Below are 10,210 nucleotides of genomic sequence, written 5' to 3' on the forward strand. Positions count from 1 at the left end.
TCTGCGTGTAGACCACAGACAAGAGGGGCCTAATAAGGCCAAAGCTTATTAGGGCTCACTTACTCAGTGGGACTAGGGAGTGTGAGGGGTAGGGCAGACACAATGAAGGAGTGCCTGTGGCAATAGAGACCTGCTGGAAGTTGCTAGAGTCAGAGGTGTGTCATGTGCTCTCCCAGGCGAAATGACCCTGGGTCTCTTGGAAGAACCAAGCTACATAGTCTTCCAGGAAGTTGTGGACAGTGATCTGCACCCGCTCACAGCTTGACAGCCACTGTGGCAGCCATCACAGCCACCTCTGGTGTCACAGACCAAATCCTCGTGCCACCCCCCACCTCCTTTGACACTCGTGCCATCCTTGATGGCAGTAGGTCCATGGGCATGCCCACCTCTGGAGTCACAGACCACAGCCAGCTCATCCCACCTTAAGACACTCACAAAGGCATGGTCCTGCAATCTGTGAGCACTTGGAGTTAGATGGTCCCAGGGGCGGTGATCTCTTGCCTCTCTGGCAGGCCCAGGCTTTTCCCCGGGCTCTTTCTGCATGTTGTACTAGTCCGCTCAGAGTAACTTCATGGCAGGCAACTCCAGTCCTCATCCTAGGGTCCGATTCCTGAAGCCTGAGCCTCAGCACCCAACCCCCACTCAATGCAGTGGGCATGCAAACTGCTTCTCAGCTGGGAAGTGCTGGTCAGCAACAATCTCTGTGCTGAATTCTCTCCCATTTGCCTTCGGAGCACCTGTTGCATTCCCCTCTGAGGTTCCGAAGCTCCTGTGAAGGGGGTTCAGAGGAACTTTGCCTCCTTCACAACTCTCTCCCTGAGGTGCAGGATTCCTCCCATTTTCCTTGTGTCTACTTTTTTTTTTTTCTTATTGCTGTTTCCCTACCACTTTACTCAAGATTAGCTATAGAGATTAGCTTGCCTTTTTGGAAGTCTGAAGCCTTCTGGCAGCAGTCAGTAGGTGTTCCACGTGCAGCTGCATTTTTCATGTATTTTGGGGGAGGAAGAGGATCTCCACATCTTACCCCTCCACCATCTTCAACACCTCCCTTCCTGTTAATATAAACTTTTGCTTGAATATTTTTAATTGGACAGTAGGTAAATGATCACATTGCTTTTTTAAAGATTATATTCATATATATATATATTATATTATATTTTATAGATTATAAATAAGGCCAAAGTTCCCTACCACCCCAGCCACAGCCCCAATCCTTTTGCCCTTTCTCCATAAGCAGCTGGTTGTTTCCTTTGATACCTTTTTCCTGTGCGTGTATACCCTCTCCCTTACACACACAGAATAAAGTATTGTTTTTAGTGCATGGGTGTGTGTTTCAGAATAAATTGTTTCATACTCTATATATTTGCTTTTTGTTCAGCACGTACTGTGTTGTAATTTACTTTTTTCCCTCAACACCATGTCTTAGAGATCTAAGATACCACATTTTAGAAAATGGGCAGGTTCATTGTTTTATTTTGCTGCATAGTATTCTCTAGTATGAATTTACTAAATTTATTGAGCCTTTCTCAAGTTGATGGAGCCTTAGGTGATTTCTAGTTTGGGCCATCACCAGTGATGATGCTCTGCTTATCCCTGTTTGATTTTCTTTGTACACGTGAAAAATGTTACAAAGTGCATCCAAAATGCCTACCCCCATGTATATGTTTCTGTTATGAATATGATCTGCTGCAATAAGCAAGAAACTCGTTAAACAAATAAGGGTTGTTTGGTTTTCCCCCTCTTTTCTGAAGGTAAGGAGTAACTGGGATTGCTTTAGTTGTGTGGTGATGCACCCTGAGACCCAGGCTTTCTAACTTTTCACTCTGCCAATTTAGTATGTTGTCTAATATCATCATCCTTGGTGCCTCACACTCACCAGATGGTTGCAGCAGCTCTGGACATCACTTCTGGGATCAGAGCTAGAAAGGGGAAGAAAGAAAGATCATGGCCATTTACATTCCTTCTTATCAGAAGTACAAATGCTGTCCAAGAAACAATCTCAATGCGTTTCCACTTAGGTATCGCAGGCCAGAACTAGGCCCCTGACCCCTCCTACTGTAACGGAGACTCAGAAAGAGGGAAGAAGCTTGTCCTGATTGGCTTAAACCAATTCTTCACAGTCTGATTTGCATATTAGATTCATGCAAAAGTGAAAATGTTAGTCACTCAGTCATGTCTGATTCTTTGCAACCCCATGGACTATATAGCACACCAGGCTTCTCTGTCCATGGAATCCTCTAAGCAATAATACTGAAGTGGGGTGCCATTTCCTTCTCCAGGAGATCTTCCCAACCCAGGGATTGAACCTGGGTCTCCTACGTTGCAGGCAGATTCTTTATCATCTGAGCCACCAGAGAAGCCCATTAGCCTCATAGGTGAGCTATTTAAAAATACCCATGTCTGGACCCCACTGCCAGAGGTTTTGATGTAATTTGGTCTTGGGTGAGTTCCAGATACTGGTGTTCTTTAAAAACTCCCTGTATGACTAAAAAGTCAATCAGAGTTGAGAACCAGTGGCTCACACCAATCATGATCTTCCTCCTGGGGCTGAGATTTATCAGTTAGGATTAGATTCAGGTGCAAATGACCATGTACAACATAACCACAACCCACACAAGAAAGGGGTTTACTTCTTGCTCAGGTAAAAGTTCAATGATAGTTGATTCAGGGCTAGATTGGCCTCCATCCTGTCAGAGGCTCAGACTTCATTATCTTGTAGATCCACTATGCAAGGCCTCCATTCCCAACTTTATTCAAAACAGTTATTTCAGCTCCAGCCACCATTTATGTATTCCAGCCAGCAAGAAGAAGGACAAGGGAGGAGAGCAGAGGCCCCAGTCCTTTAATGACACTTCCTGCCAGTTGCAGACAGCACTTCTTCTCTCCTCCCACATGATACAGAAAGCAATGTGTCAGTCTTAGTCTTCCGTGCTTTCATTTCAGAAGGTCTCCTCTACCTTAAGATGATAAGCATATTTTCCAATGTTTTTTCAAATGCTGTAATGGTCATTAATTTATCTGAAATGTAGTTTTCTATAAAATGTGAAATATAAATATCTAACTTTATTTTTTTTCTGAAAGTTTAGCTAATTGCCCCAGTATCATTTATTATCTGTTCCTCCAGATAAGAACTTCTGCTTTTATCAAATATTAAATTCTCACATATGTATTAAGTCAAACCATGTGAAACTGCTGATATCTATCATTTCACTGGAGCTTTATTTTCTTAATTATACCAGTCACTATTAGATATCATATTTTGTTTGTTTGTTTTTTGTCTGTGTCTGCCGCTTGAATGTAAGTTCAGTGAGGACTGGAATTTTGTCATTTTTTTCAACCCTGGGCTCATATGTATCTGCTAAATGAGTGAATGAAATTTATCTCTATGTTTGTTAATATATATTGATAAATGTTTTCATGACTGAGCTATCCTTACATGTTAGAAAAACTTGATTATAATATAGTATTCTTTAAGACTACTGCTCTATTTGATCTGTTAAAATCTGTGTAAGTCCTTTGCATCTGTGATCTTAAAAGAGCTTGGGTTTCTCTTTTATTTGTTTCTGCTGCCACACTCCAATCTGGGTGTTAGGACTGAGAATCAGGGATTTTCAAAGAGACAAGCATGGCCTGGAAGCAGACATGGAGTAGGAACCGCTAGGAGAAGCAACCGGCCAGGAGCCCTGGGTGTCCCTGTGCAGTCTTCCTGGGGATGCCAAGGATGCAGGGTCCTAATGTCTCTTTGCCATTTCTCAGGCTTGTGTTTGCAATGAAGGACGAGCTAACACCTCCCTCTAGGACAAAAAGCAGTCTTACTTATTTCCTGCTATAAAGCAAGTGGGTTCTCCAAGTTCGGTGTTCCTCAGATGCGACATAAACCATTGTATGTACAGCATCTGCTTGGGACCTTCATGTTGCCCCTGTGGGACTTGAGGGGCAAGGGAGCCAATGTAAACATTATGCCTATGCTGCTTGCTGTGAGTAATACTGTCCTTTGTCTCTGTCCTTAGAATCGTTTCTTGGCCAGCATCTTTGAAACAGTAAGAGGCTAATTATTGACTTATCTGCAGGGTAAATTCAAATGCCAGACCCTGACAGTTTTGGCAATGAGGATAGGGTGCTGACAGGGGTATGGCTTGTGGGAGAGGAAGGACGAGGACACTGTGGACCATATCAGGGTATATGCAAAGACTCGCTGGCACCTGTTAGTGAATCCTCTCACTCAAATGGTGAGCAGAATGAGGATGGCTAGAGTGAGGGTCTCACATTGTCCTACCTATTAATGGGGCTAAGCAGTGAGAGGCAGGATTGAAAAAAGCCACCTGAATGGTGCTTTGGTTCCTGCTCACTCTAACCCCATGCAGGAGGAGGAGGGATATTATGACAGTGGGGCAGAAAGCTGCACAGCCCCACCCAAAGGTCAATGTGGATGAGGCTGCTGAATCAAAGGGTCCCAGTATCTGAAATAAATGGTATTGGCTAGGATGTTTGGAACAGAGCTTTAGATGAGCCAAAAACATAACAAGTTTATTTGATTGAGCCCCACAGATGGCATTCAAATCCAAAGTGAACAAAAATCTTTGCTTACTGGCATAGATCTGCCCTTTGATGCTGTGTTCCCCATCCCTCAGTCCCATCCACACACCACACTCAGCTGCTTTGATGAAAAAGCGAAGTATGCTGAGAACTTCATGGAACTGAGGACGTCAAATGCTTACAGCTCTGTAGGACTCAATGTCCATGTCACAATCTTACCCTGTCCTGTGGATGAATGCAGGCAGAGGTGAAGTCACCAAGGGATGCAATGTGAAGTAGGGGCAAAATGGTCCTGGGCTTGGGTTCTCTCTGGACTGATGCTGGAGATTCATGAAGAAGGAGGCAGTGGCACATCAACTCTGAAATCAGAGGCAAGAGAAAATGAAAGTCTTCCAGCTGCCCAGCCTCCTGCCATGAACTAGCACCCCCTACCACCTAGCACTTCCTGCTCTCCCTTCAGGAATACCATGATCTCCTAAAGCTGTTGTGATAGCTCCTGGCCCATACATACTAAATTCCTTAGTCTGTTTTCCCATAAGGTGAAAATATCTGTTGCATTTCTTTTTTACATTTTTAAAAATTAATTGTTTTATTATTTTTATTTTTGGTTGTTGCTGTGCACGGGTTTTCTCTAGTTGTGGTGAGTGGGGCCTACTCTCTAGTTGTGGTGTTCAGGCTTCTCATTGTGGTGGCTTCTCTTGTTGGGAAGTGCAGGCTCTAGAGCGTAGGCTCAGTAGTTGTGGCACATAGGATTAGTTGCTCCTAGGCTTGTGGGATCTTCCCAAACAAGGAATCAAACCCTGCATTGTCAGGCAGATTCTTAGCCAATGAACCACCAAGGAAGTCCTTATTGCATTTCTATACACTAACAATGAACACTCAGAAGGAGAGAAAAAAAAAAAATAAGCCTATTTACAATTGCATCCAAAAGAATAAAATACCTAGGTATATATCTAACTAAGGAGGTAAAAGACTTGTTCTCAGAAAAGTATAAATCACTGATGAAAGAAACTGAAGATAAGACAAATGGATAGAAAGATATACCATGTTTATGTATTGAAAGAATTAATATTGTTAAAATGACCATACTACCCAACACAATCTACAGATGCAGTGCAAAACCTGACAAAATACCAGTGACACTTTTCACAGAATTATAAAAAATAATTCTAAAGTCTTCATGGAAACACAAAAGATCCCAAGTAGCCAAAATCTTGAGAAAGAAAAGCTAGTGTCATCAAAATAGTTTGAGACCAGCACAAAACAGAGATTCTGATCAATGGAACAGAGTAGAGAGCCCAGAAACGAACCCACACTTATATGAGCAATTAATCTACCACAAAAGAAATAAAACTATACAATGGAGGAAGACTCTTCAATAAATGGTATGAGAAAAATGGACAGCTACATGCAAAAGAGTCAAACAGGACTACTCTCTCACACCATGCACAAAGATAAATTCAAAATGGATTAAAGACTTAAATACATAAGACCTGAAACCATAAAACTTCTAGAAGGAAACGTAGGCAGTACACTGTTTGACACAGGCCATACTAATATTTGGGGGGATATTTTTCCTCAGGTTGTTAGGGGAAGCACACTGATTGAAACCGCCCACCCTGGCCAGGCACCATAGTAACCATTTGCATGAGTTGTTTTATGGCAAGAGATCCTGATAAGGAATACAGAACTAATAAGCCACCACCAGCCGGAAGAGTTCGGGAAAGGTCGAGAGGAGACACTACCTGTCCGTCCACTTTCCAGTATCCCTCTTGCTAGCATTCATCTTGGCTGAGCGATGCGTGCGCCACCAGGAAAGACTCTGAATTAGAATGATTGGCCAAAGACCACCCGGAAACTAATCCCATCACTATAAAACCCAAGACTGCGAGCCACGTGGCAGAGCAGTTCTCCTGGGTTCCCTTAACCTCCTGCTCTCCACCCGGATGCCCTTTCCCAATAAAATCTCTTGCTTTGTCAGCACGTGTCTCCTCGGACAATTCTTTTCCGAGTGTTAGACAAGAGCCCAATTTCAGGCCCTGGAAGGGGGTCCCCCTTCCTACAACAAGGTGAGGGAAACAAAAGCAGAAACAAACATTTAGGACTACATCAAACTAAGAAACTTTTGCACAGAGAAGGAAAATGTCAACAAAACAAAAAGGTCACCTACTGGATAGGAGAGAATATTTGCTCAACATCACTTAATCATCAAGGAAATGCAATTCAAAACCACAGTGAGATATCACCTCACACCCATCAGAATGGCCTCTATAGAAAAGACAACAAATAACCTTGTTGGCAAGGTTGTGGAGAAAAAGGAACCCTTGTACACTGTTGTTGGGAATATAAATTGGTGTAACCACTATGGAAAAAGTACAGAGATCCTTAAAAAAATTAAAAATAGAACTACCATATAAATTGTGTGAGAGTTGAACCATAAAGAAGGTTAAGTGCTGAAGAACTGACACTTTTGAACTGTGATGTTGGAGAAGACTCTTGAGATTCCCTTGGACTGCAGAGAGATCAAACCAGTTAATCCTAAAGGAAATCAACCCTGAATACTCATTGGAAAGACTGATGCTAAAGCTGAAGCTCCAATACTTTGGCCACCTAATGCAAAGAGCCAACTCATTAGAAAAGACCCTGATGTTGGGAAAGATTGAAGGAAGGAGGAGAAGGGGACGGCAGAGGATGAGATGGTTGGGTGGCATCACTGACTCAATGAACATGAGTTTGAGCAAACTCCAAGAAACGGTGAAGGACAGGGAAGCCTGGCATGCTGCAGTCCATGGGATCACAAAGAATCAGACATGACTGAGTGACCGAATAACTGAACAACAAAAACCATATAAACTAGTAATTCCATCCTGAGTATTTATCTGAAAGGAACAAAAACACTAGTTCAAAAAGACATATGTCCCCTTATGTACATTATAGAATTATTTACAATAGCCAAGATGTGGAAACAATCTAAGATTCCACTAATAGATGAATGGATAAAGAAGATGTGGTATATGTAAGAAATAGGATATTATTCAGCCATAAAAAGAATGAAATCTTGCAATTTGCAACAACATGTATAAACCTAGAGGGTATTATGCTAAAGTGAAATGTCAGACAGAGAAAGACATACTCTATGCATTCCCTTAAATGTGGAATCTAAAAAATAAAATGAACAAACATAACAAAACAGAAACAGAGTTACAGATACACAGAACAAACAAGTGGTTGCCAGAGAGGAGAGGGGAGGAGGCAGAAAAGAAATAAGTAAAGGAGATTAAGAGGTACAGATTTCCAGTTGCAAAATAAATGAGTCAGGGATGTGAAATGTACAATATGGAAGATAGAGTCAATAACTCTGGCCTCCCAGAAATAGGCCTGACAGAGGTGCGACCTTAAGTCAAGGAGGCAGAGCTGAGACTGGGTTTAAATTTTTGAAATTAAAGTAGGTCTACATGTTAGGTATTTTCTTGTAAGTAAATAGAATTAGGCACTAGGTTTCTGAAAAGTTCATTGTTGAGGGCCTAAGAGATTTGGAACCATTGCAGACCAATATGGTGAGTTGAGAGTCAATAACATCCTTTTCTAAACAGGAGATCATAAGTAACTTTCTGCCGGAGGGAGGGTGTTATGAACTCCTCATTGTTACAGGCAAGGGATTTGAGGACCTGATAACTGAATCTAACAAAATACAAATCAATGGGAGAGTATGTGACTGTACGAAGGATTAACCTAGAAGCTCGTTACAATGAGATCGCGATGTTCTTGCAAGGGGAGCTCCATGTCTCTAAGTTCTTCAGCCATCCTGATACCCTGCCATATCAAGCCACTTTTATTGCAGATAATGAGCTGTGGGTTGTCACACCATTCACAGCATATGGCTCTGCAAAGGACCTCATCTATACACACTTCATGGAGGGCATGAATGAATTGGCAACTGCTTACAGGCTGCAGGGGTTGCACCCATCACATGGGATGCGTGCACAGGAGAGTCAAAACCAGCTACTTACATTCTGATCTTACACAGCAACTCAGCACGATCAGTCGCCGGCAGTAGCAGCACAGTACTTTCTCAAGTACTGAATCCAGGGTCTGCCTTGGCTAAGCTCGTAACTCCTCTGGCAGAATCTTCAGGTTTATGATGACAAATTTGACATTGCAGTGTGAGAATCATGGCCTGTGAAGTGGCTGATGGCCACGTCTCCTTTAAAGATATGCCCGCCACCTAGATGCTGCTGGAGAAGCTGAATAGCACAGTGCCCTGCCTGCTGGACGCCACCACCGACCTCCCTGAGGAGCTGACCGTGAGCACCTCATACTCAGCAGCCGATTATGGCCTGAGTGACAACCTGGCCACCAGCACTCCCGGGACCTCCAGTGGCGACTCGCCATCCCACCCTCATCACCACAACTTCTCACCCCATCTCCTCCACTTTGTGCAGCAGTGCATTCAGTGCAACCCGGATATGAGACCAAGGGCCAGCTCCCTCACGAACAGTTCTTCCTTTAAGCAGATCAAGCGACATGCCTCAGAGGCTTTGCCTAAGTTTCTTCATCCTGTCACCCCCAAAACCAGTTCCGAAGGCCACTAGTCTCCGGATCACAGTGGAATCTTTGGCCTGGTAGAGCTGGAGGAGCTGGAGGTGGACGACTGGGAGTGCTAAGCCTGTGAAGTAGGTACACATTCTCCATCTGGGGCCATGTGAGCCTCTGGGACCCTTCCGGAGGGTTGGCCACATTCCCACCCTCCTGGGGGGCAGATAGAGCAGAAAGGACATTTCTGCCAGGAGAGCCGGCTGCTTGCTGACTTGGAAAGAAATTCCTGGAGAGAGACTTCATTGCTGCGAGGCTTTTGAGACACAAGAGAATCCCAACAACCAGGGATCAAGAGGGGCCAAAGAGCTGATATTTCCGGTCCTGAGAGCTCAAGTGACCTGACTTCTTCAGAAGGAAAAGATGCTGTTCTGGCCACGGGGGACTGAAGTCCAAGCCCAGGTTTTGACTCATCCACCCGAGGAACTGTGTGATTTCTTCCCACTCTGGCTCTATCAGCCTCGTTCCATTCTTCTCCACTGCTCTCAGGTCCTATAGGTCCATGGAGGGGCAAGTAATAAGATCCCCTCCCCTCAGAAAGGAAAAGAAAGTGAAGTCACTCAGTTGTGTCCAACTCATTGTGACCCTATGGACTGCAACCTGCCAGGTTCCCTCATCCATGGGATTTTCCAGGCAAGAATACTAGAGTGGATTGCCATTTCCTTCTCCAGGGGATCTTCCCAACCCAGGGATTGAACCTGGGTCTCCCACATTGCAGGCAGACTCTTTATCACCTGAGCCACCAGGGAATCCTCCCTCCCTTCGGACAGCTCCCTAGTGACTGAAGGGAAGGGTATTTTTTCTTTTTAAAGCACTAGGTTAAGGCTAGGGCAGTCCATCCTCAACCTCCTTTTTGCTTGGGCCCTGCCACCTAAAACCTTTCCTTGGCTCATCTGTGTAGCTCAGTCCTTTCCCAACAAGAGTCCATTTTACTGCCTCCTGCCAACTGCCATGGTGCTTCTTCCAACAGCCATAATAATGTCTTGCCTAGCTTGAGGGCCTAAGTCCTTATGCCATGTTACATTCATTGCCAGAACAAATGAAAACTCCCAAAGATTCCAAAAAGAAAACCTCTGTGATA

The 10,210-nt window shown here is 43.9% G+C and overlaps 1 pseudogene; it reads left to right on the forward strand.

Moving 5' to 3' along the window:
- The window catches only part of LOC110145857 (STE20-related kinase adapter protein alpha pseudogene), an 18,408-nt pseudogene extending 9,280 nt beyond the window's left edge, over positions 1-9,128 (forward strand).
- Positions 9,129-10,210: the final 1,082 nt, after the last annotated feature.

This window comes from Odocoileus virginianus, chromosome 9 (genome assembly GCF_023699985.2).
Source record: "Odocoileus virginianus isolate 20LAN1187 ecotype Illinois chromosome 9, Ovbor_1.2, whole genome shotgun sequence".
Taxonomy (NCBI): Eukaryota; Metazoa; Chordata; class Mammalia; order Artiodactyla; family Cervidae; genus Odocoileus; species Odocoileus virginianus.